This window comes from Amia ocellicauda, assembly GCF_036373705.1.
Source record: "Amia ocellicauda isolate fAmiCal2 chromosome 11 unlocalized genomic scaffold, fAmiCal2.hap1 SUPER_11_unloc_3, whole genome shotgun sequence".
Taxonomy (NCBI): domain Eukaryota; kingdom Metazoa; phylum Chordata; class Actinopteri; order Amiiformes; family Amiidae; genus Amia; species Amia ocellicauda.
Window position 1 is genome coordinate 630,012 of NW_027102661.1, and position 27,254 is coordinate 657,265.

Consider the following 27,254-nt stretch of genomic DNA (forward strand, 5'->3'; position numbering starts at 1 on the left):
TGACACCGCTGCCTCTTGCTTCAAATGGTTACCGTTAAAGCCTGCTGGTAAAACGGGCTCAGGTGTTTCAGGTCGGCTAGGCTGTGAGAAGTGCGGCGAAAGGATGCCATTTTCACTGACCTGTTTGGCATTGCTAAAGGGCACATCAGGACACTTCGGAAACTCTTTTAAAGGCAGGACGCCCTGCGCTCTGACAGTGCCTGCACTTAACCCAACAAGGTGATGCTGAATGGCTTGTTCAAACGTCTGGTGGTCTTCCTTCACCACCAGACTATCAGAGCTATTGTGCCTTCTACACCTTACGGTAGCAACAAATCTAACTACTGCTTTACTTTAACATTAATAATGACGGCGACTACGACGACAACAAGAATAACAACAACAACATCATCATCATCAGATTTTAATTAAAAGTGGCTACACCAGCGTTTACAATTTCAACCTGTCGACGGACGGACGCTCTGAGTGCACCGATTTCGGGACACTTAGGAAACTCTATCAAAGGCAGGTCGCCCTGCGCTCTGACAGTGCCTGCACTTAGCCCAACAAGGTGATGCTGAATGGCTTGTTCAAACGGCTGGAGGTCTTCCGTCACCACCAGACTATCAGAGCTATACTGCGCCTTCGACTACATAAGAGTAACAGCAATGTCGCTGATCCTGCTACGGTCGTATTGTAACAGCTACAACATGTATCAATTTTAAAAGTGTGAGTTCCAGCGCCTCGCAAAGCTACCCTTCTGCGATCGTTTGTTCTCAAGGTCAGGATTTCTTGCCACTCCGAGGAAGAGAAAACAACGGCCGGCCTTGGGGCAGAGAGATGGCGACGGGTAACATGGCACTGGCACGAATACACCGCGGGTTGTTTCCGCCCGGTTTCGAACCGGGGACTTTTCGCGTGTGAGGCAAACGTGATAGCCACTACACTACGGAAAACGACCCGTCCTGGCGTTTCGAATGGCTCCCATCGAAGCAGGCTGATAAAACGCGCACAGGCGTTTCCCGTGGGCCAGCCTGTGAGATAAAGGTTTCTATTTTCACTGACCTATTTTGCATTGCTAAAGGGCACATCAGGACACTTTGGAAACTCTTTCAAAGGCAGGACGCCCTGCGCTCTGACAGTGCCTGCACTTAGCCCAACAAGGTGATGCTGAATGGCTTGTTCAAACGTCTGGTGGTCTTCCTTCACCACCAGACTATCAGAGCTATTATGCCTTCTACACCTTACGGTAGCAACAAATCTAACTACTGCTTTACTTTAACAATAATAATGACGGCGACTACGACGACAACAAGAACAACAAGAACAACAACAACAACATCATCATCATCATCATCAGATTTTAATTAAAAGTGGCTACACCAGCGTTTACAATTTCAACCTGTCGACGGACGGACGCTCTGAGAGCACCGATTTCGGGCACTCCAATGAAGAAAAGCCACCCACCGCCTGCGGGGAACCACGAGGGCAAGCAGGACGAAAAGGGCCGGCCCAAAGCAGGCTGTTTCCACCCGGTTTCGAACCGGGGACCTTTCGCGTGTTAGGCAAATGTGATAACCGCTACACTACAGAAACTGACAATGCCGCCTCTTGCTTCAAACGGTTACCGTTGGAGCCTGCTGGTAAAACGGGCTCAGGCGTTTCAGGTCGGCTAGACTGTGAGATGGCGTCTGAAGTGCCGCGAAAGGATGCCATTTTCACAGACCTGTTTGGCATTGCTAAAGGGCACATCAGGACACTTCGGAAACTCTTTCAAAGGCAGGACGCCCTGCGCTCTGACAGTGCCTGCACTTAACCCAACAAGGTGATGCTGAATGGCTTGTTCAAACGGCTGGTGGTCTTCCGTCACCACCAGACTATGAGAGCTATACTGCGCCTTCAACTACATAAGAGTAGATAGTAGGGTTTTTTGGGCGCGGCCTATTTTGTTATGACGTATGCCCTAAGCTTATTAATATTCCTACGTCATAATTGGGGGGCGTGATTTTAGGTAGAGTTATTTCCTTAATTATTCCTACGTCATATCCGTCAGAAAGTGTACACCCATAAAACCCTGAACAACAAGGCCACCCATAAATACCCCCACCCCTCTGAAGGCAACGCCCCGAAACTCTCCTCTCTATTTAAGAACCCGCGCTTCTTTTAGGCAATACCTCTTTAATTCTCAGCTTCTGAAACATCCCGCTTCTTCAACATGTCCAGCGACATCAACATGAAACCCCGCAAGAAACAATCCCGGGCAAGGGTTCCTGTACTCACCAATTTGAAGATTGAATGCTCCTGGGTGTTGTTCTGGGGGGCTCGACGGGGTTACCGCTTTAAAAGGGATCCCAGCTATGTTGGAGTGGAGCTTCTTGCTTTGGGAGAGAAGGAGGGTACGTTGGAACCTTTTGAGACGGTAATTGAATACTCTTATGAGGACTGGTTGAAGGTGATGGCCTGGAGAGATCTGGGGCTTGTGGATAAGACTCTAGAAGGCTTGCAAGAGGGTCCAAGAGAATGCGAAATGGAGTCTCCGACTCAGGGTTTTGAAAGGTGTGAATGGGAAAGCTTGCAGAACTACGACAGACGACGTGTGGGGTTTTGGAGGGGGGTCTGACGGCTCAGGGGCTACTCTCTTCTAAGAGGGCGGTGTGTCGTGACGTAGTGAAGAGATAGGATAAAAGGCGCAACAATTCATTCATGGTTTAAAATTAAAGAGAATGTCTTACCCGAAAGCTGCGGACGTCGACAGGCTCTACAGGCCTCTTCAAACCCGGGATCACCCCTGGTTCTATTCCCCAGATTTTGTATACACTCTGGAACACTTTGACTGTGGTTACTCTCCAAGACCTCAGACCCCGGTCCCTCAGGACGAAACAACATGCGGTGCGATGGATGTCCAAATGAGTCTCGGGGATCCCCAGCCTCTGGAGCTCATGGAGGGCCTCGATTTTGCCGAACTGTCTACCGTCTGTGCGTCTCAGGAGGGGGTCAGTCCAATGGATGGAGAAACACCCCACAAACCACCAGGCGACCCAATGAGCATCGGACTGTCCCGGGGGCGTGATGAAGACGCAGGATTTATGCCCGGGGTATGTGACCAAGTAAGCAGAGTGGTTAAAAGCACCCTGGTGTATATTCTGAGTGCTCTCATCGACCGAGCTCTGAAAGAAGTCTGTCGGGGGTGTGAAGTGAATCACCCCAGTCAGTTGAGACACAGTTGTTTGTTTGAACCAGACCGTTACTATTTCCTGTTCTATTTCAACGTGTTTTACAGAAGACTGAACAAACCGTGGCTGAAACCGGCACTAATCAAGGCGCTCTCTTACTCCCACATACATGTCACTGTGGGACAAGTCCAGAAAATCATAGATGAGATTTTGCTGGAGCTGAAAAAGGAGCCGTTTATAATAGAGAAACTTGGGCAGCTGCTCAATGACCTGGATGAGCCGAGTAGAAAAACCGCTGGCAAGCTAAAAGCTTATTTCTTCCGTAAAGAAGTTAAAGCTGGGGGCAGCGACGAAGAATTCGACATCTACGCCACTGATTCAGACTCTGACCTGAACTAAGGGACTTTGAACATGGGGAATGTTCTGGACTGCTTCTGCAACTGGTTCTGTCATCAACACTCTGCAGCTAACCTGAGAGCGCTATTACACCATGTGTTTGACAGAAAAGTAGCCAACGCGAGCCTTTTCTCTACAGATTTAACCATCGATGAGGATCAACTTTCAAACCTGGAAAAGTGAATGGCTGCTGTAACAAAGACCGGGGGGTACGAACACTGGGATGAAGGGCTCAAGGGGGCCAAGAATGATATTAGGCCATTTCATCAACATCTGTATGACCTTTTACTGAGCATGTTTAATACACCTCTGTTTACTTTTAAAATAGGTCATATTGTTGTTTTATTTACATATGTAACTGAGGTGTGTGCCTACAAGATAAAGAAACAGGTATATTTGTTGATATAGATCAAGTAACCAATCATCTGATTTCTTTTTGTCTGGACCGTAGAAAAAATTGTTGTGTATGTTATACTTTTCTCAAATGTCTAAAAAGGGGTATCTGCTCTCCTGAAGTTGAATAAAAAACCTTGTATAAAAACTTTGCGCATAGTGTGGGTCTGTGTGGTTATTTGACAGAATGACTCGGCAAGCTCCCCAAATGCAGGAACTATACTACAACCCAGCCAAGATTGGGGGTTTGGCGGGTAAGAAGGGTTTTCAAAGAGGACTCGCTGAGGCCGGAGTGAAGGTTAATGATGTGGTTGTTTCAGAATGGTTACGGGAACAAGACGCCTATACCTTACATAAACCTCTCAGGATTAACTTTAAAAGAAACCGCGTATATGCAACTGACATAGACTCACAATGGCAAATGGATCTAGTCGATATGTCAAATTTATCAAAACATAACAATGGTCACAAATTGATGTTGATGTGTATCGATGTGTAATCAAAATATGCCTGGGCTCGAATTCTACATAATAAAACAGGTTGAGCGGTGACGAGGGTCTTTGAGGATATATTGTCCCAGGGTCGATGTCCTAAAAAACTGCAGACTGATTAAGGAAAAGAGTTTCTCAACAGAGAATTTCAGAATCTACTGAAGAGACACAAAATACATCATTTCACCACCGGAAATGAGCTTAAAGCATCGGTAGTGGAGAGGTTTAACCGCACCATAAAGACCAAAATGTGGAGATATTTTACAGCGGTCAACACGTTCAAGTATTTTGATAAAGTTCAGGATTTTATCGATGCTTACAACCAAGGGTATCACACCAGTATTAAAATGAAGTCTATAGATGTTGATCAAAGTAATTCTTTTCAGGTCTATACAAAATTATACGGATCATTTATTAAGAAGGGAAAAACTACTTATAAGTTCAACATCGGTGATGTGGTTCGCGTTTCAAAGCTAAGGAGTACTTTTGCCAAAGGTTATGAACAAACATTTTCTGACGAATATTTTACAGTTACCGAACAGTTGGCTAGAGCCCCCCCCGTGTACCGGTTAAAAGACTATGACGGGGAGGATATAGAAGGAACGTTTTACGAAGCCGAGTTACAAAAAATTATTGTGGGTAAAGACAGTGTATACAGAGTTGAGAAGATATTAGCTGAAAAAACCCAGAACCGGAAAAAATATGTGTTGGTGAAATGGCTTGGATGGCCTGAAAAGTTCAATAGTTGGGTCCCGGAACAACAGGTTTGCGATATTCAATCCTTATAATAACATGCCCGCGGGTGTGTTGGGGGCATTACTCTCGATACTCAAGATGGAATCAGGAGGCTTCTACGTGACTCTACCCAGTAACGCCTCTCTCGATATATACCCTAAAAATGAAATATCCAGTTACACGGTACAATTTGGAAAATCTATAGATCTAAGAGGGTCGTGGGAAGTGGGGTTGGCGGAAATACAGTATCCTTACACTTGGGCTGTTTTACAAGATAAGGATGCCACCTTCGCCATTTTTGATGATGTTAAAAAGAGTCAATGGACATTCACGATACAAGGAGGTTATTATGACAATGTGGATAAAATATTAGATGAGATGCATAAACAGTTCTCAGAAGGCACCCCCAACATCAAGCTATATTACAACCCTATTAAAAACAGAGTGTACAAGGTGTCAAAACCAGGTATTAGCATTCAAACCAGCGGCCAACTGGGGCGTATATTAGGGTTCTATTCTGACACAGAGAGCAAGTTCTCAGAAGTGGTGGGGCGGCTTTTATACTCTTTATGTGTATACGGATATCATAACCCACCAGAGGGTCGGGGATAGTTATGTCCCCCTTTTGAGAAATGTACTTATTAAAGGTAAAAGCAATGACATGGTCACAATTACTTATGACAAACCACACTACGTACCAGTCTCAAAGACCCACTTTGACAACATCACGATCGAAGTAAAATCGGATCAGAATATCAACGTACCCTTCCGCTTCGGTAAAGTTAATGTCAAACTACATTTTCGACCCCTGAAACAGTGTGTACATTATTAAAATGGCTACCTCGAGGGGTTATGTAGATCCTAGCGCCTATGTGGATTATTACAAGATGCAAGCCGGGAACGGCTTGCCCGGTTTTGTAGGAGCCCCCACAATGTATGGCGCCGGTCTAGGGGGACTCTTTCGTGGTCTCTTTAGAATGGCCGTACCCCTGCTTAAGAGAGGCTTTGCTATAGCCAGACCCCACTTGAAATCAGCGGCTAAAAATATTGTTAGTGACGTGTTCACCAATGTTATGAACCGGGCAGCTAGCCATGAGCATCAGGAGGGTTCGGGTCTCATGGTAATGGCGAGGAGGGGGGGTAAAAGAAGAAACAGCATGTGTCCACCAGGGCGACGAAGATTCGTGGTTATCAAAAAACGAAGAATCTCTCATTCCCCAACATATCGTGGATACACTCGGAGAAGGAAGCAGCACAAGAAAAAACCTGCAAAAAGAAAGTCTCAAAGAAAGAAAAATAGAGCCTCAGGATACATCTTTTAAACATGTCTTTTGTCCACAGTCTATCGGAAGAATGCGTCAAATCAGAACTGGATCTGTTTACAGTTCCATACACTCAAACGAGTATAGATAAGAGCATATATGTAGAGATTCCCCCTCTTTCTGCAATTTCAGACACGGCCCCTCTGGAGTTTTTTATAGCTGGCAATGGCGAGGATTATATTGATTTGAATAACACATTTATTTTAATGAACTGTAAAGTGACTGATGAGGATGGCGATGCAATCGAGAAGACGGCCAACGCTGGGGTCATCAATTACCCGGTGGCCACCATGTTTTCACAGGTGGATGTGACCCTGGGAGATCGGCTCATTAGTCAAAGCAGCAATACTTACCCCTATAGAGCCATGATGGAGTGTATCCTTAATTATAGTGAGGAGACCCTAAGCAAACAGTTCAGCCCCGGCCTTTTCTTCAAAGACATCCCGGTAGCTATGGACGATAAGGATCCAGAGGGACTTAATAAGGGTTTGCAAAAAAGAACGGCCTCTTCAACAGAAGGGAGGACCTTTGAGATAATGGGGCATATCCATGCAGACATATTTTTCCAAGAAAAACTCATGCTCAACGGGGTAGACATTAAAATTAAAATGATCCGTAGTAAAAGAGCTTTTTGTCTGATGACCCCTGATACGGAAAAATATAAACTGACCATATTATCGGCCTCGCTGTTTGTGAAAAAAGTGTCCGTCTTCCCGGCGGTTAAACTAGGACACGCGCAGGCGTTAATGACGGAAAACGCCGAGTACCCGATCGAAAGAGTCTATATGAAAGTCCACAGTATCCCCGCAGGGACACGGGTGATGAACCAGGAAAATCTGTTTCTAGGACAGCTCCCAAAACAGGTTATTATAGGTCTCGTGGATAATGATGCATTTACCGGGGTTTACAACAAGAACCCCTTTAACTTTAAACATTATAACCCGGAATTTATTGCGTTGTACGTCGATGGTGTGCAGGTTCCATCCAGACCTTTTCAACCTGACTTTGAAAACGGCAATGCGGTTCGTGAATATTACAGTCTAGTACTGGCTACGGGTCGCCATCTCAAGGATCAAACTCTGCTGATCGATCGCCGGGAATACTGCAGCGGTTACACCCTGTACGGTTTCAACCTGACCCCTGACGAAGAGTGTGGACAACATTTTTCACTGATGAAGACGGGCAATATGCGTTTGGAGATGCGTTTCAAGCAGCCTCTACCACGCACTGTAAATATGGTCGTGTATGCTGTGTTTGACAACATTATTGAGGTGAATCAGAGGAGAAACGTTCTGTATGATTATTATAAAAATGAACACCAGAGAGCTCAACCACATCATGAATGCCCTGGCCAGCTCACGGAAACTGTTTCAAGGAGTCTACGCCTGCGATCAGCTGCCTAAATTTAAGATCAAGAATTTACCTGCAATGTACATAATCAACACACACCCTAAAAATATGCCCGGAGAACATTGGCTGGCTATTTATCTAAGGGAAGACCACCGTGGTGAATTTTTTGATTCCTATGGAAACCCCCCGGATTTCAGACCTTTCCCTCGGAAGATCAATAACTTTCTGCTCAACAACTGTCAAGAAACCATTTACAGCGGTCGTCAAGTACAAAGTCTTCAGACCTTCACTTGTGGTCAACACTGTGTGTTTTTCTTATATCATAGATCTAAAGGAAGGTCATACCCCGATATTATGGCCTTGTACAGTGAGGATTTAGGCCAAAATGATAAAAAAGTGGCAGAGTTTGTCAGGACACTGTGGACCCCCCCTTATAACACAATGACTTACGACCCTAGCCAGCCATGTATACAGATGTGGTGTTCTTGTGAGGATTTTAAAAGATGTCATGCGTGTTAAGGTGAAAAAATAATGAAAACAGCCTTTGAATCATTAGTTTTGTTTTTATTCAACACAATTCTTATACAAAGCAGGGGTTATGGTATAAATAAATGTACAACATTTGAAAAAAAAAATTAAAAAAAAAAAAAATTGTTTGTCGGGTCATTATTTACAGGGGAGACAAATAAAAACATGAGATTAATAAGCTTCCCAACGATGGATAGATCCTGAGGATGGTCGCTCAGCACGGTCAGAGTAATGAGATATCGGAGTCAGATCAGGCTCCACCTCTTTACACAGATGGATTTTTTGTCGCGTTTCCTGGTTAGGAACTGTTGATTGGGGCATGTTCAGACAGGCCATCGCCTGTAGGAAAGCATTCCAGCCTACAGGTCGGCGACTATCGGGTACCTTATTAGTGCTAGTGACACTCTTCAACAAATCAAACGTGTGAACCTTTGATCAGTTGTCCCTTAAAAACAAATTCACCCTGTTCATTCCAAGCCGTTACCCGCGGTTTCTGAACCATTTTGTGCAGGATATATTCTGCATGTCTTTTGCTTCTGGCCGGCATGTTTCTCAAAACATCCGTTACAACATCTCCCTCTGAACTCTCAACAGGTTCGGTCACCGCAACATCTTTATCAACCGAACCCCCCGCATCAGCCCCAGAACCATTTTCTTGAGAGGCCATGGTTAAAGTTAAAATGTATTGATCTTTTTCACCCTGTCTAACCAGACGGAGGTAGCGCTGTAACATGTTGGTATACAACTGGGCTTTGGAATACTGATTTAAATCGGCCCTGGCCTGTATAGCTTTCATTTCAGAGTCCAGGTTGTTTTCGGCCGTTTGTCTAATGGGCTCTGGCCCGACAACATTTTATCTCAGTTTCTCAAGCTGCTCCTGAGGGATCAAAAACATTTTCTGAGCATATTCCATTATTAACCCACTCTGGAAGCTAGAAGACTGGTTAGGAAAGGCACGGCTATGCTCAACAGCGGTCCTATAAAACCCCCGGTTTGATTAATCTTCTTTCTTTTTCTTTTAATAGAATACTTCTTATTAGCGATGATCTTGATAACCGCTTTTTGTTTTTTGAGTTTAGAATGTTGAGAAGGGGTTAGGGGTATATTACCGCGTAAGATGTTAAAAGCTATTTCACACAGGGTCTCGATCAAATCCGAGGGGGCCCCTGCCAGCACAGCTTTCCTATGGCGCGGGCTCCCCTCAAATAACATTTGCAAAAGTGGCAGATTTCTTTTAATCCGAACAGACATTCTTATTTATTTCCTTTTCTTTAGCACATACACTGCCGGCCAATCGGGCGGGCACAAACCTGTTCTGAGGCGAAAGTCTTCTGGGGTTTGTGCTTTTAAGTCCGCAATCAAGTACCCGTAGGGTTTTTTGGTGGCATCCTCAAATGCCTCCAAAAAGAACTTGGTCTGGTTAGGGTACATTTGACGAGCCAAGACGGTGACCTGTAGTTTATCTCTGGGGTTTTTAAAAAGAATTATATAATTGGCATATAAATTAATAGTGCGGCTTTTTTTACCTTGAAAAAATAGATTTTGAACTAAATAAATAATACTTAAATTCCTATGATGAGTGTACTTTGTGAAAGCTTTTTCCACTTCACTGTTGTCACCGGCCTGCTCCATCAGGTCATCAAGGATCACTAGATTAGTTTGACCGGACGGGAACAAGTCATCATCACACAACGAGGCGGGGAGACCTTGCACAAATTACAGACTATTTTTTTTCGAAGCCAAATCATCGTAGAGAGGTTGCCAGCAAGAGTAACACCACACTATGTTGTCAAGAGCTTGGGACACGGTTGCGTCCACATCTTCTATGATGTTCTTTATAAGATAGCTCTTCCCCGAATTGGAGGGACCGGCTATAATACAGGAGAAAGGGTGTTGAAGTCTGTTATCAAAACCACCACTAATATCCATAAGGCAGAGTGGTATAATCAGTCTTCAAGACTCTTTTATTGTACACCACCCTGAACCGTTTGTTTAGTGATCTATTTTCCAACGTGTACCCCTTTTTATTGCGATAGATCTGATTTCCGGCTGTAATAATCTCACGAGGAGGCGCGTCTTTCTCGTTACATAACTTTCTACCAGGGTCGTCAGAGACTTGATGTTAATGAGCTTGTTGTTACAATGGTTCAGAGTGAAACCCTTAACTTTCATACAGGTCTTACCCGCAGCCGTTCTGTATGCGTAAGTCTTAGGACCCCCTGAAACAAACTCCACTATGTGGTCCTGAGGATCTAGTTCGCTCGTTAACTCCCCAAGGTAATCCCCGAGGGGAGGGACCCAATCCCCTGGCCTGGTGACAAAGATTACAGAGTCAGTATCATGATAGAGCGTGCTTTCCTGCAACTGATCCATTAAGTTGTACAGTTCAAGCCGGGCGTAAGCCGTGGTAAAAACCGCTATGAAAACATTAACGTTCCCCTGTTTGGTGGGGAAATCTTTAGGGGCCCTCCACTGGACCTGTGCCACGTGGTCATTTAAGAATTGAAAGTATGATACTGCATGTTGTTTGGAAAACATAAATTCTATGAACAGTTCAGGGGTTTTAATCAAGGTTGTGTTTAGATGGTAATTTCTTTCCCCAAACTTACCCCACAGACTGTTTAAAATCAGTTTGGACATTTGTCTCTTGGCGGGGTTTACAGTTATGTTCCCCGGCTCTAGACGGATCCCTTCCTTTTCAAAATATTGCTGAACGTATCGCTCTTTGGCCGCGGAGTCAACACACCATGAGGGATAGCCCGATGCCTCCTGTTTCCCTTTCAGATGGGTCATAATGTAATCAGCAAAAAGAGTATCAGATTTTTCAGAAAAATGCCAAACCTCATTCACCTTACCGACTCTGTAACCTTTCTCCACCGCCTTGTCAAGCTCAATGCTACACCAGACACCCGTCAGCGCTCTCTCTTCATCACTGTGCAGACAAGAGGTAGTTTGATTTTCAGTTTCCACACACGTTCTACACAGAGGGAACATCAATTTTCCCGAACACCTGTAAGGCAACACGGGTAAGAACAGCTCGCGAGGAGGGTACATGGTGACTTTGATCAAACCAAAGTAATGTCCGATTTCGAGAAAGTCACGATAAACAATGGTTGGACGCCCCACCGGGTACATTTTGGTCTTGTTGACATAAGGGTACAGACTGGTGAAATCATAGTAATCTACTCTCTCACCCTCCTTTACCTCATAATGTAAACAGAGGGCGTTGGTACGACCCCCAAATAACGCATCCCGGGGCTCTAGACGTTCAGGAAAGTCCAAGGTTTCCATAAACCGTTGTACCCCCGCTTCCTGTTGCTTCAGGGTCGTCCACTCGTGTTTCCAAATCACCAGCACGTTCAAACCATAGGTGTTTTTTAAAGTTTCAATTCGTTCCTGGAAATCATAGTACATATCACCGCAAAGTTTTTGTGTTACGGGGTTAAAGGTGTTTGGGTCGAAGCACTGAGGACAGCCATGGTAAATACAACCTGCAAACTCATAAGCGGTACGCCGCCCGGACACGTCGCTAAAACCGTCTAAGTCATAAGGCCCCATTTTGACTTCCCCTTGATTTAAAGCATGTCTGATGAAGATGTTATCCCGGGCACTCAGGTATTCCAGCCACTGTATGGAGACAGTCGAAAAGTTCTTTTGTCTAGCACGATAGTTGTCAGAAGTGGTGACCGCTATAGTGTTTTTCTGCAAGAAATTGGACCAATACATTTTCATGCAGAGAGACGCTATGGTCACACTTTGCAAAGGGTCGAGACCCGATGTGTTGATAACCTCGGTGCGGAAACGCACACAGGCTTCTTTAAGGATCACCACATCATTTTTACAATAAGCGGCCATCTCTTCTCGGAAATCAAAAACACCTCCCTTAACCGTATTGTACCATTTAAAGAATTCCTCCCTCTCATGAGACATCATAGTATCAACCCCATAATAAGAGGCGGGCGGGTAGGACCCTCGATAATTTTGAGTGTCCTTAGTATTAAAAAAATGGCAGAACCAACCTTTCTTCTGAGCCTCAAAACCCAGAGCCTTAGGCAAAGCGCTCAATTTCATGGGGAGGAAATTTAACGAGTCTATGTAACGTTAGTTGAAAGCTTCGTCGGTGAAACACATGATCTTGCTACCCTGAGCTATTATTTTTGGGGTCACCCCATTTTCCACCAGATACTTCATCAAAATGTAAGAATCATAACCCTTAGCATTGTGGGCAATAAATGTGTAATTGAGGTATTTTGGACCGCGATACCGCGTAAAGAAATCCCTGACACAACTCTCACCGCTAGCTGACCACTCACGATCCAACATGTCAATACAGTGTATATAATTAGCAACGTGGACCCCGTTTTCTTGCCGGCATTCAAAAGCAAAAAAGACATACCGGTTGTGCGGCGGCTCCTTTTTAACCGGCTGAATAAAGCACTGGTGTTCGGACCCCGGGGTTAAATCAGCATTACAGATCCTGCATCTCGGCTCCAGACATTTGTGTGGTTTAACCTCATGAAAACGGTACTGGAGGCAACACTGCGGGCAATATTTAGTTTGATCACAATAACTCCGTTTTTTAACACACTCAGCAGCGGCCCTCTGTACCTTATGCTCGGAAAAACAGAACGCTGAGAGACAAATCCTTAAGCAATCTTTACATCGGATGGTAGGGGCCAAACCCTTATGACATTGCGGATTGAAACAGACGTTACAGTAACCGTCACAGCGGTGCTTAAGCTTATCATTGAAGGCCTTATAACACCAATGACAAACATACGAACAACCCAAAAAAGCCGTCAAACTCTTTATTCCAAAGTAATGACTATCACTTAGGAAGAGAAACAGTGTCTGTGTATGGGTTTCAGGATGTATCTGAAATTTCACAAATACTTCCTTTACCTCACAACGGTACCACAAAACAGTTTTTAAAGACAACAACTCCTCAAACTTGGTGATGTCTGAAAAGGCAACCATCTGTTGAGAGTTTAAGCCGGCCCTCTGATGAAGCATTAAAGCCTCTTGCAGAGCTTGGGGTTCAGGCATGTCGGGGGTGAGTAGTTTTATTAAACTGTAAGCAAAACAGAGCTTATTGTCCCCACTGGAACTCACCACTAATTGCCTGAGCTTGGTCCTAATTATGTCGTTCTTCAAGCATTTCGACAGTCTTCTAAGCGCCCCACCCTCAGGGTTACGAACCACATTCATTACCAGAGACAGACTTTCATCAGCTAAGATGGCTGCGTTACTTTGCAATAACGCTTCGATTTTAGCCAGACATCTAAATTATCTCCACTCAGCATTACAGATAGGTTGCTAAACAAATCATCCCCTCTGAGTTCTAACTGTACAACATCTCGAGGTCTGACCCTTTCAGCAACCTGTTCAAGCATTTTCTGCAAGGCCTCGTGTATGTTGACAAATATTTCTGCATAATTGTCACAATTTAAAAGTTCTGCAAAATTAAAACGCTGAATCATTTCAAAATTGTTATAGGCCGGTCTATCTATAATCACGGGATCACTGGTACTCTTGGACACATCATCATTTTGAACAAAGCCTTCACCCCCTACATTCTCACAGAGCATGTCCTCCACAGCCTTATCAGTCTCAGAACCCTCCACATTCCGAACACCCCCACTGCTGACATCTACAAAACCCCCTTTTTGAGGAGGCTCATTTAAAGCCTGTAAAAGTCCTTCAAAGATATCCAACCGGTTAATGTCAAGACCCTCCTCTATAGTGATGGCTGCTTCTGCCGCCATCCTGTGTTCTAATTGTCTCAAATCATTTATAATAGGGGCAGAATTTGGTCGGGGTAGCTCCTCCAAAGCCTCCACCATTTCAAACAAATCGGGGTGAACTAGGGGGTGAACCTCTATAAGCGCTACCGGTGGGAGGTGGTTATTTAGATCATTGACCATCTGTAACAGGTCGGGGTTCACAGGTAAGTGTGTTAATTCACATTCTATCAGTGGTAATTGGGGGTTATTTAAATCATTTATCATTTGTAATAGTTCCAGGTTCATTGGGACATCAGAGGAGTTCACAACAGGGCCGGGGATGTTCTCTCGGGAAGGTCTTTTTGGGGCCCTAGCTTGTTCATAATCCTTTAGTTTGTGAGTTCTTTTACCAAGTCAGGACATTTTTTAATTTATTTTTTATTTTTCCAACAACCCACAATAGTAAGGCGTTTTGTGTCTATTAAAACATTAAATACGGTACAATTTGTTAGTAAGGGTATTAATAAGGGTGTTTTGGCTCTCTATCACCAGGTTTTGCCCCACTAACACAAGTCTTTGATTTTGTAACAAAGTATGTAGCAACTCATGCCGACCTTCAGGAAGTAGCTCCGGGGGCTGGTGGCCTGGCTCAGCTTCAAAGGATGGTCGCTCCGGTAAATCTCGGTCGAAGGAGGCAGGGAGCGAGCGTATACTCATGGACGGAGACCAAGAAGGCCTTTGCGGTAACACCCTGGCCAAGCGCGGGGTACTGTTCCGCGTTTCTGTAGCCAAGAAATGGGTCTGGGGGGACGATGTTGAAACCAGGCCGTCGTTGGGTGGTGTGTCAGCCCTGACTGACGGCGACCCCTGAGGTTGTTGGATGCCTGTATTTGTTCCGCCCGACAATGCGGCGGGCTAAATCTGGGGTGTTGAATTACCCCCAGAAGGCTGTGGCCTGAGTAGATGTTGGGGGGTCTCCAAGACCACCGTGGGGGATCCTCTCGGTGATCTCACCGGGGAAGATGTTTGATCCCACTTAGACGGGGTAATTGTCCTCAATAGCTCATCCACAGAATGACTATCCCAAGAGTCTTGGGAAGAATAAAAATATACATTACATTTACATCTTTAAACGGCGACAGAAATCAAACTTAAAACAACATGTCCAGGACATTCAAAACCTTTAGCTTTTTTAGACCTTTGAAAATAGCCTTAGACATTCACTACAACGCCTTATTATTTACAGACAATATATTTATTAGGACTTGATAATAAATGTAAAACAGAGAAGCCGCTGTAAATAAACTGTTTCTTAAATGTTTCTTTAAAAACTGTAATATTGTTAATAAAACACACACACACACAACAACATTTCATTTTTAAACGAACCTTCCAAGTGTAAACGCTTCCTGATCCCGGGACTTCCTGTTTCACAAACGTTTTCACAATCTGTTTAAATATTAAATACAATGAACACCTTCAAGCCTTTTCCTACAACCACTTTAAAACAGAAGTATAATAGCGGGAGATAAGCCAAACAACTTACTAAACCCTTTCGGACGGCTTTACTTCCTAACCAGACGGTACGGCAATCGGTCATTTCTAAACACGTTCCCCAGAAACAAGCCTAGACCTGTCCGGACTTCTAAAGATCTTTCCCAGAAGCCCCCGCCCTACAGGAAACGGTCACCCATGGCTTAAATATTAGCCCTCAACGGGCATACAAAGCCCTTTTAAAAACATTAAAGTTTGAAAGATCTTACTTACCTCCACAGAATAATCGTTTCTTATGTTTTTCGGCTGGTTTAGCTTTTTGCACCGCTGTGAAGGTTAGAGACATGTTTAACCTTTAACCACACCGCTTTATAAAAAGCTTTTACCTCTTACAGGCTGCAGACATATACTCACAGCTATCAGATACCGGGGCTGACGGCCTTTCAGATTCTTGAAAGGTTACGGTTCTCGAAGGTAAAACGAAACAAGCCCTCGATGTGGAAGGCCTTTCGTTGTCTCGAACCACGTTTCTTAATACTGTTAGACAGGATAATTTTTTTAAAATTAACAAAACTGGACTCAAACATCTTACAGAAACGTTATACAAACAAACAGGGGTTTAGTTCTTACCCGGTCGGCAGACAGCCTGTCTAGGGACAACCACTTCTCTTGGTCGAGACATTAATCACAGGCCTTTCGATAGTTTCTGTGTAATTAAAGAGACCGGCATTAATATATATTAAAATGTTTTCATAACTCTAATGAGCCGCTTCAAAACCACACACACCCATACATAAGAACCCATGAGCGCAAACACAAAAATCTTACCGTCGTTGTTCCAGATGATCTCCTCAGCGTTGGGAATTAACTCCTGTTGACTGGCTGAAAAATAATTTTACAGAACTTAAAACAGATGTTATAGCCTTATTTACAATACATGCACACAACACGCTCTGAGTCAATGAAAATAATCTGAAGACTTGCCTAAAAACTCGTTTAAATCGAAGTCGCTGATGTTGTTTCCGGACATTGTTGATCTTTAGTCTTAAATCGAAAGGTCAGTATGAGTCTGTCGAGCTGAAGACCAGACCTTCATACTTATACTGATGGCCACATGCCGGATCTGCTTGTAAGGCATTGTTCTGGTCTGGCCTTTGTGCCGCCCTGTTACCAATTAACATATCAAAACCAACCAATAAAATGACACTGCATCAAATTTCAAATAGAAACCAAGATGGAGACGATCTCTTCCTCTCTACTCTAAACTTTTATTAGAACCTTTAGGTCTCTCAAAAAAACATTTTTAAGCATCAAGACCTATAGTCAACAAACCACTAAGAATATTTCAGGCCTTTATAAGCGCTAAAAAACAACCTGAGCCAAGAAAATAACTATAAAGATCTAAAATAACTAGCGCTTTTACAGTGATTTTTTTTTTTTTTTTTAATAGCGATGCTTTGTTTGGTATTAAACAAGTCACAAACTACTCAGAACAGCGTTTATCCCCGCAAAAGAGATATTTGGGTTTATTTTACAAAGCTTATAAATTATATAGGTTAAAAGTATTCTGAATGTTTTGATACCACACGCCATACCTACTGTTGTCTGAGCCCACCCCCGCCCCCCATGGTGTGAGTGATTTAGCCTTGAGTGTTGTGATCTATTTAGCATTTTATTTTTTAAACGATTCCTTATCATCAGGGATTGAGACTGCTAAAATACCTTAAAAGCATATCCTTATCTTAAGTCTAACTCTTATGAGCTTTAAGACCCTAGAATGTATTTAAGTAAAACGACTGAACACATTATGTGAGAGATAAAATATAACCACAGCTTTTTTTTTTTTTTTTTTTAAAACAATTAACCTATACACACAAACACCCACACACACACCCTCTTTTTTAATTTTATTTTTAATTAAATTTGAGGGGAGAGACAGAGCCAGATACAGTGTGGATAACATAAGTACCCTATGCAAAACAGGCATTGTTAGGACCTGGGATCATAACAGACAACAGAACTTGTTGATCTTATAAAATGATTGGGCGAGAGAGAGAGAGAGACAGACAGAGACAGTGTGAATATGATAAACGCACTATTCAAAACTGGCATTGTTAAGACCTGGGACCATTACAGACAACAGAACTTGTTGATCTTATAACGGTTTAGATTTACTAAACCATTACATGTATATTTAAAAAAGACCCCCAACCACTACAGGAAGAGCCGACCCATTCACACTCTACAGTTGACCAACAAGAACAACAAGAACAACAGGTTATGGGCGGCCTTGTTGTTCAGGGTTTTATGGGTGTACACTTTCTGACGGATATGACGTAGGAATAATTAAGGAAATAACTCTACCTAAAATCACGCCCCCCAATTATGACGTAGGAATATTAATAAGCTTAGGGCATACGTCATAACAAAATAGGCCGCGCCCATAAAACCCTACTATCTACTCATAAGAGTAACAGCAATGTCGCCGATCCTGCTACGGTCGTATTGTAACAGCAACAACATGTATCGATTTTAAAACTGTCAGTTCCAGCGCCTCGCAAAGCTACCCTTCTGCGATCGTTTGTTCTCAAGGTCAGGATTTCTTGACACTCCGAGGAAGAGAAAACGATGGCCGGCCGCGTTACAGGGACAGATAACAAAGCACTAGCACGCGTGCACCGCGGGTTGTTTCCGCCCGGTTTCGAACCAGGGACCTTTCGCGTGTGAGGCGAACGTGATAGCCACTACACTACGGAAACCGACCTGTCCTGGTGTTTCGAATGGCTCCCATCGAAGCCGGCTGGTAAAACGCGCACAGGCGTTTCCCGTGGGCCAGCCTGTGAGATAAAGGTTTCTATTTTCACTGACCTATTTTGCATTGCTCAAGGACACATCAGGACACTTTGGAAACTCTTTCAAAGGAAGAACGCCCTGAGCTATGACAAGACTTACACTTACCCCAACAAGGTCATGCTCACTGGCTTGTTCAAACAGCTGCTGCTCATCTTGTGCCACCATCAGACAATCACAGAGCTATTGTGCCTTCTACACCTTACGGTAGCTTTACTTTAACAATAATAATGACGGCGACCTCGACGACAAAAAGAAAAACAAGAACAACAACAACAACAACAAGAACAATAACATCATCATCAGATTTTAATTAAAAGTGGCTACACCAGCGTTTACAATTTCAACCTGTCGACGGACGGACGCTCTGAGTCCACCAATTTCGGGAACTCCAATGAAGAAAAGCCACCTACCGCCTCCGGGGAACCACGAGGGCAAGCAGGACGAAAAGGGCCGGCCCACAGCAGGCTCTTTCCGCCCGGTTTCAAACCGGGGACCTTTCGTGCGTTAGGAGAACGTGATAACCGCTACACTTCGGAAACTGACACCGTCACCTCTTGCTTAGAACGGTTACCGTTGGAGACTGCTGGTAAAACCGACCCGTCCTGGCGTTTCGAATGGCTCCCATCGAAGCAGGCTGGTAAAACGCGCACAGGCGTTTCCCGTGGGCCAGCCTGTGAGATAAAGGTTTCTATTTTCACTGACCTATTTTGCATTGCTCAAGGGCACATCAGGACACTTTGGAAACTCTTTCAAAGGCAGGACGCCCTGCGCTCTGACAGTGCCTGCACTTAGCCCAACAAGGTGATGCTGAATGGCTTGTTCAAACGGCTGGTGGTCTTCCTTCACCACCAGACTATCAGAGCTATTGTGCCTTCTACACCTTACGGTAGCAACAAATCTGACTACTGCTTTACTTTAACAATAATAATGACAGCGACCACGACGACAACAAGAACAACAAGAACAACAGCAAGAACAGCATCATCATCATCATCATCATCAGATTTTAATTAAAAGTGGCTACACCCGCGTTTACAATTTCAACCTGTCGACGGACGGACGCTCTGAGTGCACCGATTTCGGGACACTTAGGAAACTCTTTCAAAGGCAGGTCGCCCTGCGCTCTGACAGTGCCTGCACTTAGCCCAACAAGGTGATGCTGAATGGCTTGTTCAAACGGCTGGTGGTCTTCCGTCACCACCAGACTATCAGAGCTATACTGCGCCTTCAACTACATAAGAGTAGATAGTAGGGTTTTTTGGGCGCGGCCTATTTTGTTATGATGTATGCCCTAAGCTTATTAATATTCCTACGTCGTAATTGGGGGGCGTGATTTTAGGTAGAGTTATTTCCTTAATTATTCCTACGTCATATCCGTCAGAAAGTGTACACCCATAAAACCCTGAACAACAAGGCCACCCATAAATACCCCCACCCCTCTGAAGGCAATGCCCCGAAACTCTCCTCTCTATTTAAGAACCCGCGCTGCTTTTAGGCAATACCTCTTTAATTCTCAGCATCAGAAACATCCCGCTTCTTCAACATGTCCAGCGACATCAACATGATACCCCGCAAGAAACAATCCCGGGCAAGGGTTCCTGTACTCACCAATTTAAAGATTGAACGCTCCTGGGTGTTGTTCTGGGGGGCTCGACGGGGTTACCGCTTTAAAAGGGATCCCAGCTATGTTGGAGTGGAGCTTTTTGCTTTGGGAGAGAAGGAGGGTACGTTGGAATCTTTTGAGACGGTAATTGAATACTCTTATGAGGACTGGTTGAAGGTGATGGCCTGGAGAGATCTGGGGCTTGTGGATAAGACTCTAGATGGCTTGCAAGAGGGTCCAAGAGAATGCGAAATGGAGTCTCCGACTCAGGGTTTTGAAAGGTGGTGAATGGGAAAGCTTGCAGAACTATGGTAGAGTGGTGAAGAGTCTTTCTCTAACTACAGATCGTAAGGTTTTGTTTAGCAGTACCCTGATTACAAACCCTATTGAAGGGGGTGTGGAGGATCCAGAAAAACAGGTTACTGAAATTATGTTTGACGCCGTCTGACGGCTCAGGGGCTACTCTCTTCTAAGAGGGCGGTGTGTCGTGACGTAGTGAAGAGATAGGATAAAAGGCGCAACAATTCATTCATGGTTTAAAATTAAAGAGAATGTCTTACCCGAAAGCTGCGGACGTCGACAGGCTCTACAGGCCTCATCAAACCCGGGATCACCCCTGGTTCTATTCCCCAGATTTTGTATATACTCCGGAACCCTCTGACTGCGGTTACCCTCCAAGACCTCAGACCCCGGTCCCTCAGGACGAAACAACATGCGGTGCGATAGATGTCCAAATGAGTCTCGGGGATCCCCAGCCTCTGGAGCTCATGGAGGGCCTCGATTTTGCCGAACTGTCTACCGTCTGTGCGTCTCAGGAGGGGGTCAGTCCAATGGATGTAGAAACACCCCACAAACCACCAGGCGACCCAATGAGCATCGGACTGTCCCGGGGGCGTGATGAATACGCAGGATTTATGCCCGGGGTATGTGACCAAGTAAGCAGAGTAGTTAAAAGCACCCTGGTGTATATTCTGAGTGCTCTCATCGACCGAGCTCTGAAAGAAGTCTGTCGGGGGTGTGAAGTGAATCACCCCAGTCAGTTGAGACACAGTTGTTTGTTTGAACCAGACCGTTACTATTTCCTGTTCTATTTCAACGTGTTTTACAGAAGACTGAACAAACCGTGGCTGAAACCGGCACTAATCAAGGCGCTGTCTTACTCCCACATACATGTCACTGCGGGACAAGTCCAGAAAATCATAGATGAGATTTTGCTGGAGCTGAAAAAGGAGCCGTTTATAATAGAGAAACTTGGGCAGCTGCTCAATGACCTGGATGAGCCGAGTAGAAAAACCGCTGGCAAGCTAAAAGCTTATTTCTTCCGTAAAGAAGTTAAAGCTGGGGACAGCGACGAAGAATTCAACATCTACGCCACTGATTCAGACTCTGACCTGAACTAAGGGACTTTGAACATGGGGAATGTTCTGGACTGCTTCTGCAACTGGTTCTGTCATCAACAGCTAACCATGCAGCTAACCTGAGAGCGCTATTACACCATGTGCTTGACAGAAAAGTAGCCAACGCGAGCCTTTTCTCTACAGATTTAACCATCGATGAGGATCAACTTTCAAACCTGGAAAAGTTAATGGCTGCTGTAACAAAGACCGGAGGGTACGAACACTGGGATGAAGCGCTCAAGGGGGCCAAGAATGATATTAGGCCATTTCATCAACATCTGTATGACCTTTTACTGAGCATGTTTAATACACCTCTGTTTACTTTTAAAATAGGTCATATTGTTGTTTTATTTACATATGTAACTGAGGTGTGTGCCTACAAGATAAAGAAACAGGTATATTTGTTGATATAGATCAAGTAACCAATCATCTGATTTCTTTTTGTCAAAAATTGTTGTGTATGTTATACTTTTCTCAAATGTGTAAAAAGGGGTATCTGCTCTCCTGAAGTTGAATAAAAAACCTTGTATAAAAACTTTGCGCATAGTGTGGGTCTGTGTGGTTATTTGACAGAAAGACTCGGCAAGCTCCCCAAATGCAGGAACTATACTACAACCCAGCCAAGATTGGGGGTTTGGCGGGTAAGAAGGGTTTTCAAAGAGGATTCGCTGAGGCCAGAGTGAAGGTTAATGATGTGGTTGTTTCAGAATGGTTACGGGAACAAGACGCCTATACCTTACATAAACCTCTCAGGATTAACTTTAAAAGAAACCGCGTATATGCAACTGACATAGACTCACAATGGCAAATGGATCTAGTCGATATGTCAAATTTATCAAAACATAATAATGGTCACAAATTGATGTTGATGTGTATCGATGTGTTATCAAAATATGCCTGGGCTCGCATTCTACATAATAAAACAGGTCGGGCGGTGACAAGGGCCTTTGAGGATATATTGTCCCAGGGTCGATGTCCTAAAAAACTGCAGACTGATAAAGGAAAAGAGTTTCTCAACAGAGAATTTCAGAATCTACTGAAGAGACACAAAATATATCATTTCACCACCGGTAATGAGCTTAAGGCATCGGTAGTGGAGAGGTTTAACCGCACCATAAAGACCAAAATCTGGAGATATTTTACAGCGGTCAACACGTTCAAGTATTTTGATAAAGTTCAGGATTTTATCGATGCTTACAACCAAGGGTATCACACCAGTATTAAAATGAAGCCTATAGATGTTGATCAAAGTAATTCTTTTAAGGTCTATATAGAATTATACGGACCATTTATTAAGAAGGGAAAAACTACTTATAAGTTCAACATCGGTGATGTGGTTCGCGTTTCAAAGCTAAGGAGTACTTTTGCCAAAGGTTATGAACAAACATTTTCTGACGAATATTTTACAGTTACCGAACAGTTGGCTAGAGACCCCCCCGTGTACCGGTTAAAAGACTATGACGGGGAGGATATAGAAGGAACGTTTTACGAAGCCGAGTTACAAAAAATGATTGTGGGTAAAGACAGTGTATACAGAGTTGAAAAGATATTAGCTGAAAAAACCCAGAACCGGAAAAAATATGTGTTGGTGAAATGGCTTGGATGGCCTGAAAAGTTCAATAGTTGGGTCCCGGAACAACAGGTTTGCGATATTCAATCCTTATAACAACATGCCTGCGGGTGTGTTGGGGGCATTACTTTCGATACTCAAGATGGAATCAGGAGGCTTCTACGTGACTCTACCCAGTAACGCCTCTCTCGATATATACCCTAAAAATGAAATATCCAGTTACACGGTACAATTTGGAAAATCTATAGATCTAAGGGGGTCGTGGGAAGTGGGGTTGGCGGAAATACAGTATCCTTACACTTGGGCTGTTTTACAAGATAAGGATGCCACCTTCGCCATTTTTGATGATGTTAAAAAGAGTCAATGGACATTCACGATACAAGGAGGTTATTATGACAATGTGGATAAAATATTAGATGAGATTCATAAACAGTTCTCAGAAGGCACCCCCAACATCAAGCTATATTACAACCCTATTAAAAACAGAGTGTACAAGGTGTCAAAACCAGGTATTAGCATTCAAACCAGCGGCCAACTGGGGCGTATATTAGGGTTCTATTCTGACACAGAGAGCAGGTTCTCAGAAGTGGTGGGGCGGCTTTTACACTCTTTATGTGTATACGGATATCATAACCCACCAGAGGGTCGGGGATAGTTATGTCCCCCTTTTGAGAAATGTACTTATTAAAGGTAAAAGCAATGACATGGTCACAATTACTTATGACAAGCCACACTACGTACCAGTCTCAAAGACCCACTTTGACAACATCACGATCGAAGTAAAATCGGATCAGAATATCAACGTACCCTTCCGCTTCGGTAAAGTTATTGTCAAACTACATTTTCGACCCCTGAAACAGTGTGTACATTATTAAAATGGCTACCTCGAGGGGTTATGTAGATCCTAGCGCCTATGTGGATTATTACAAGATGCAAGCCGGGAACGGCTTGCCCGGTATTGTAGGAGCCCCCACAATGTATGGCGCCGGTCTAGGAGGACTCTTTCGTGGTCTCTTTAGAATGGCCGTACCCCTGCTTAAGAGAGGCTTTGCTATAGCCAGACCCCACTTGAAATCAGCGGCTAAAAATATTGTTAGTGACGTGTTCACCAATGTTATGAACCGGGCAGCTAGCCATGAGCATCAGGAGGGTTCGGGTCTCATGGTAATGGCGAGGAGGGGGGTAAAAGAAGAAACAGCATGTGTCCACCAGGGGGCGACGAAGATCCGTGGCTAACAAAAAACGAAGAATCTCTCATTCTCCAACATATCGTGGAAATTTCAGACACGGCCCCTCTGGAGTTTTTTATAGCTGGCAATGGCGAGGATTATATTGATTTGAATAACACATTTATTTTAATGAACTGTAAAGTGACTGATGAGGATGGCGATGCAATCGAGAAGACGGCCAACGCTGGGGTCATCAATTACCCGGTGGCCACCATGTTTTCACAGGTGGATGTGACCCTGGGAGATCGGCTCATTAGTCAAAGCAGCAATACTTACCCCTATAGAGCCATGATGGAGTGTATCCTTAATTATAATGAGGAGACCCTAAGCAAACAGTTCAGCCTTTCTTCAAAGACATCCCGGAAGCTATGGACGACAAGGATCCAGAGGGACTCAATAAGGGTTTGCAAAAAAGAACGGCCTCTTCAACAGAAGGGAGGACCTTTGAGCTAATGGGGCATATCCATGCAGACATATTTTTCCAAGAAAAACTCATGCTCAACGGGGTAGACATTAAAATTAAAATGATCCGTAGTAAAAGTGCTTTTTGTCTGATGACCCCTGATACTGAAAAATATAAACTGACCATATTATCGGCCTCGCTGTTTGTGAAAAAAGTGTCCGTCTCCCCGGCGGTTAAACTAGGACACGCGCAGGCGTTAATGACGGCAAACGCCAAGTACCCGATCGAAAGAGTCTATATGAAAGTCCACAGTATCCCCGCAGGGACACGGGTGATGAACCAGGAAAATCTGTTTCTAGGACAGCTCCCAAAACAGGTTATTATAGGTCTCGAAGATAATGATGCATTTACCGGGGTTTACAACAAGAACCCCTTTAACTTTAAACATTATAACGCGGAATTTATAGCGTTGTACGTCGATGGTGTGCAGGTTCCATCCAGACCTTTTCAACCTGACTTTGAAAACGGCAATGCGGTTCGTGAATATGACAGTCTAGTACTGGCTACGGGTCGCCATCTCAAGGATCAAACTCTGCTGATCGATCGCCGGGAATACTGCAGCGGTTACACCCTGTACGGTTTCAACCTGACCCCTGACGAAGAGTGTGGACAACATTTTTCACTGATGAAGACGGGCAATATGCGTTTGGAGATGCGTTTCAAGCAGCCTCTACCACGCACTGTAAATATGGTCGTGTATGCTGTGTTTGACAACATTATTGAGGTGAATCAGAGGAGAAACGTTCTGTATGATTATTATTAAAATGAACACCAGAGAGCTCAACCACATCATGAATGCCCTGGCCGGCTCACGGAAACTGTTTCAAGGAGTCTACGCCTGCGATCAGCTGCCTAAATTTAAGATCAAGAATTTACCTGCAATGTACATAATCAACACACACCCTAAAAATATGCCCGGAGAACATTGGCTGGCTATTTATCTAAGGGAGGACCACCGTGGTGAATTTTTTGATTCCTATGCAAACCCCCCGGATTTCAGACCTTTCCCTCGGAAGATAAATAACTTTCTGCTCAACAACTGTCAAGAAACCATTTACAGCGGTCGTCAAGTACAAAGTCTTCAGACCTTCACTTGTGGTCAACACTGTGTGTTTTTCTTATATCATAGATCTAAAGGAAGGTCATACCCCGATATTATGGCCTTGTACAGTGAGGATTTAGGCCAAAATGATAAAAAAGTGGCAGAGTTTGTCAGGACACTGTGGACCCCCCCTTATAACACAATGACTTACGACCCTAGCCAGCCATGTATACAGATGGGGTGTTCTTGTGAGGATTTTAAAAGATGTCATGCGTGTTAAGGTGAAAAAATAATGAAAACAGCCTTTGAATCATTAGTTTTGTTTTTATTCAACACAATTCTTATACAAAGCAGGGGTTATGGTATAAATAAATGTACAACATTTGAAAAAAAAAAAAAAAAAAAAATTGTTTATCGGGTCATTATTTACAGGGGAGACAAATAAAAACATGATATTAATAAGCTTCCCAACGATGGATAGATCCTGAGGATGGTCGCTCAGCACGGTCAGAGTAATGAGATATCGGAGTCAGATCAGGCTCCACCTCTTTACACAGACGGATTTTTTGTAGCGTTTCCTGGTTAGGAACTGTTGATTGGGGCATGTTCAGACAGGCCATCGCCTGTAGGTAAGCATTCCAGCCTACAGGTCGGCGACTATCGGGTACCTTATTAGTGCTAGTGACACTCTTCAACAAATCAAACATGTGTGAACCTTTGATCAGTTGTCCTTTAAAAACAAATTCACCCTGTTCATTCCAAGCAGTTACCCGCGGTTTCTGAACCATTTTGTGCAGGATATATTGTGCATGTCTTTTCCTTCTGGCCGGCATGTTTCTCAAAACATCCGTTACAACATCTCCCTCTGAACTCTCAACAGGTTCGGTCACCGCAACATCTTTATCAACCGTACCCCCCGCATCAGCCCCAGAACCATTTTCTTGACAGGCCATGGTTTAAGTTAAAATGTATTGATCTTTTTCACCCTGTCTAACCAGACGGAGGTAGCGCTGTAACGTGTTGGTATACAACTGGGCTTTGGAATACTGATTTAAATCGGCCCTGGCCTGTATAGCTTTCATTTCAGAGTCCAAGTTGTTTTCGGCCGTTTGTCTAATGGGCTCTGGCCCGACAACATTTTTTCTCAGTTTCTCAAGCTGCTCCTGAGGGATCAAAAACATTTTCTGAGCATATTCCATTATTAACCCACTCTGGAAGCTAGAAGACTGGTTAGGAAAGGCACGGCTATGCTCAACAGCGGTCCTATAAAACCCCCGGTTTGATTAATCTTCTTTCTTTTTCTTTTAATAGAATACTTCTTATTAGCGATGATCTTGATAACCGCTTTTTGTTTTTTGAGTTTAGAATGTTGAGAAGGGGTTAGGGGTATATTACCGCGTAAGATGTTAAAAGCTATTTCACACAGGGTCTCGATCAAATCCGAGGGGGCCCCTGCCAGCACAGCTTTCCTATGGCGCGGGCTCCCCTCAAATAACATTTGCAAAAGTGGCAG

The 27,254-nt window shown here is 44.0% G+C and overlaps 2 non-coding genes across 2 annotated transcripts; both read right to left on the reverse strand.

Annotated features, from left to right (window-relative positions):
- Positions 1 to 1,502: 1,502 nt before the first annotated feature.
- Positions 1,503 to 1,575, reverse strand: trnav-aac (transfer RNA valine (anticodon AAC)). The gene has a single exon. It is a non-coding gene; the product is annotated as a tRNA-Val (tRNA).
- A 16,695-nt stretch (positions 1,576 to 18,270) lies between these two features.
- trnav-cac (transfer RNA valine (anticodon CAC)) lies at positions 18,271 to 18,343 on the reverse strand. Its single transcript has one exon. It is a non-coding gene; the product is annotated as a tRNA-Val (tRNA).
- Between the last annotated feature and the right edge of the window lie 8,911 nt (positions 18,344 to 27,254).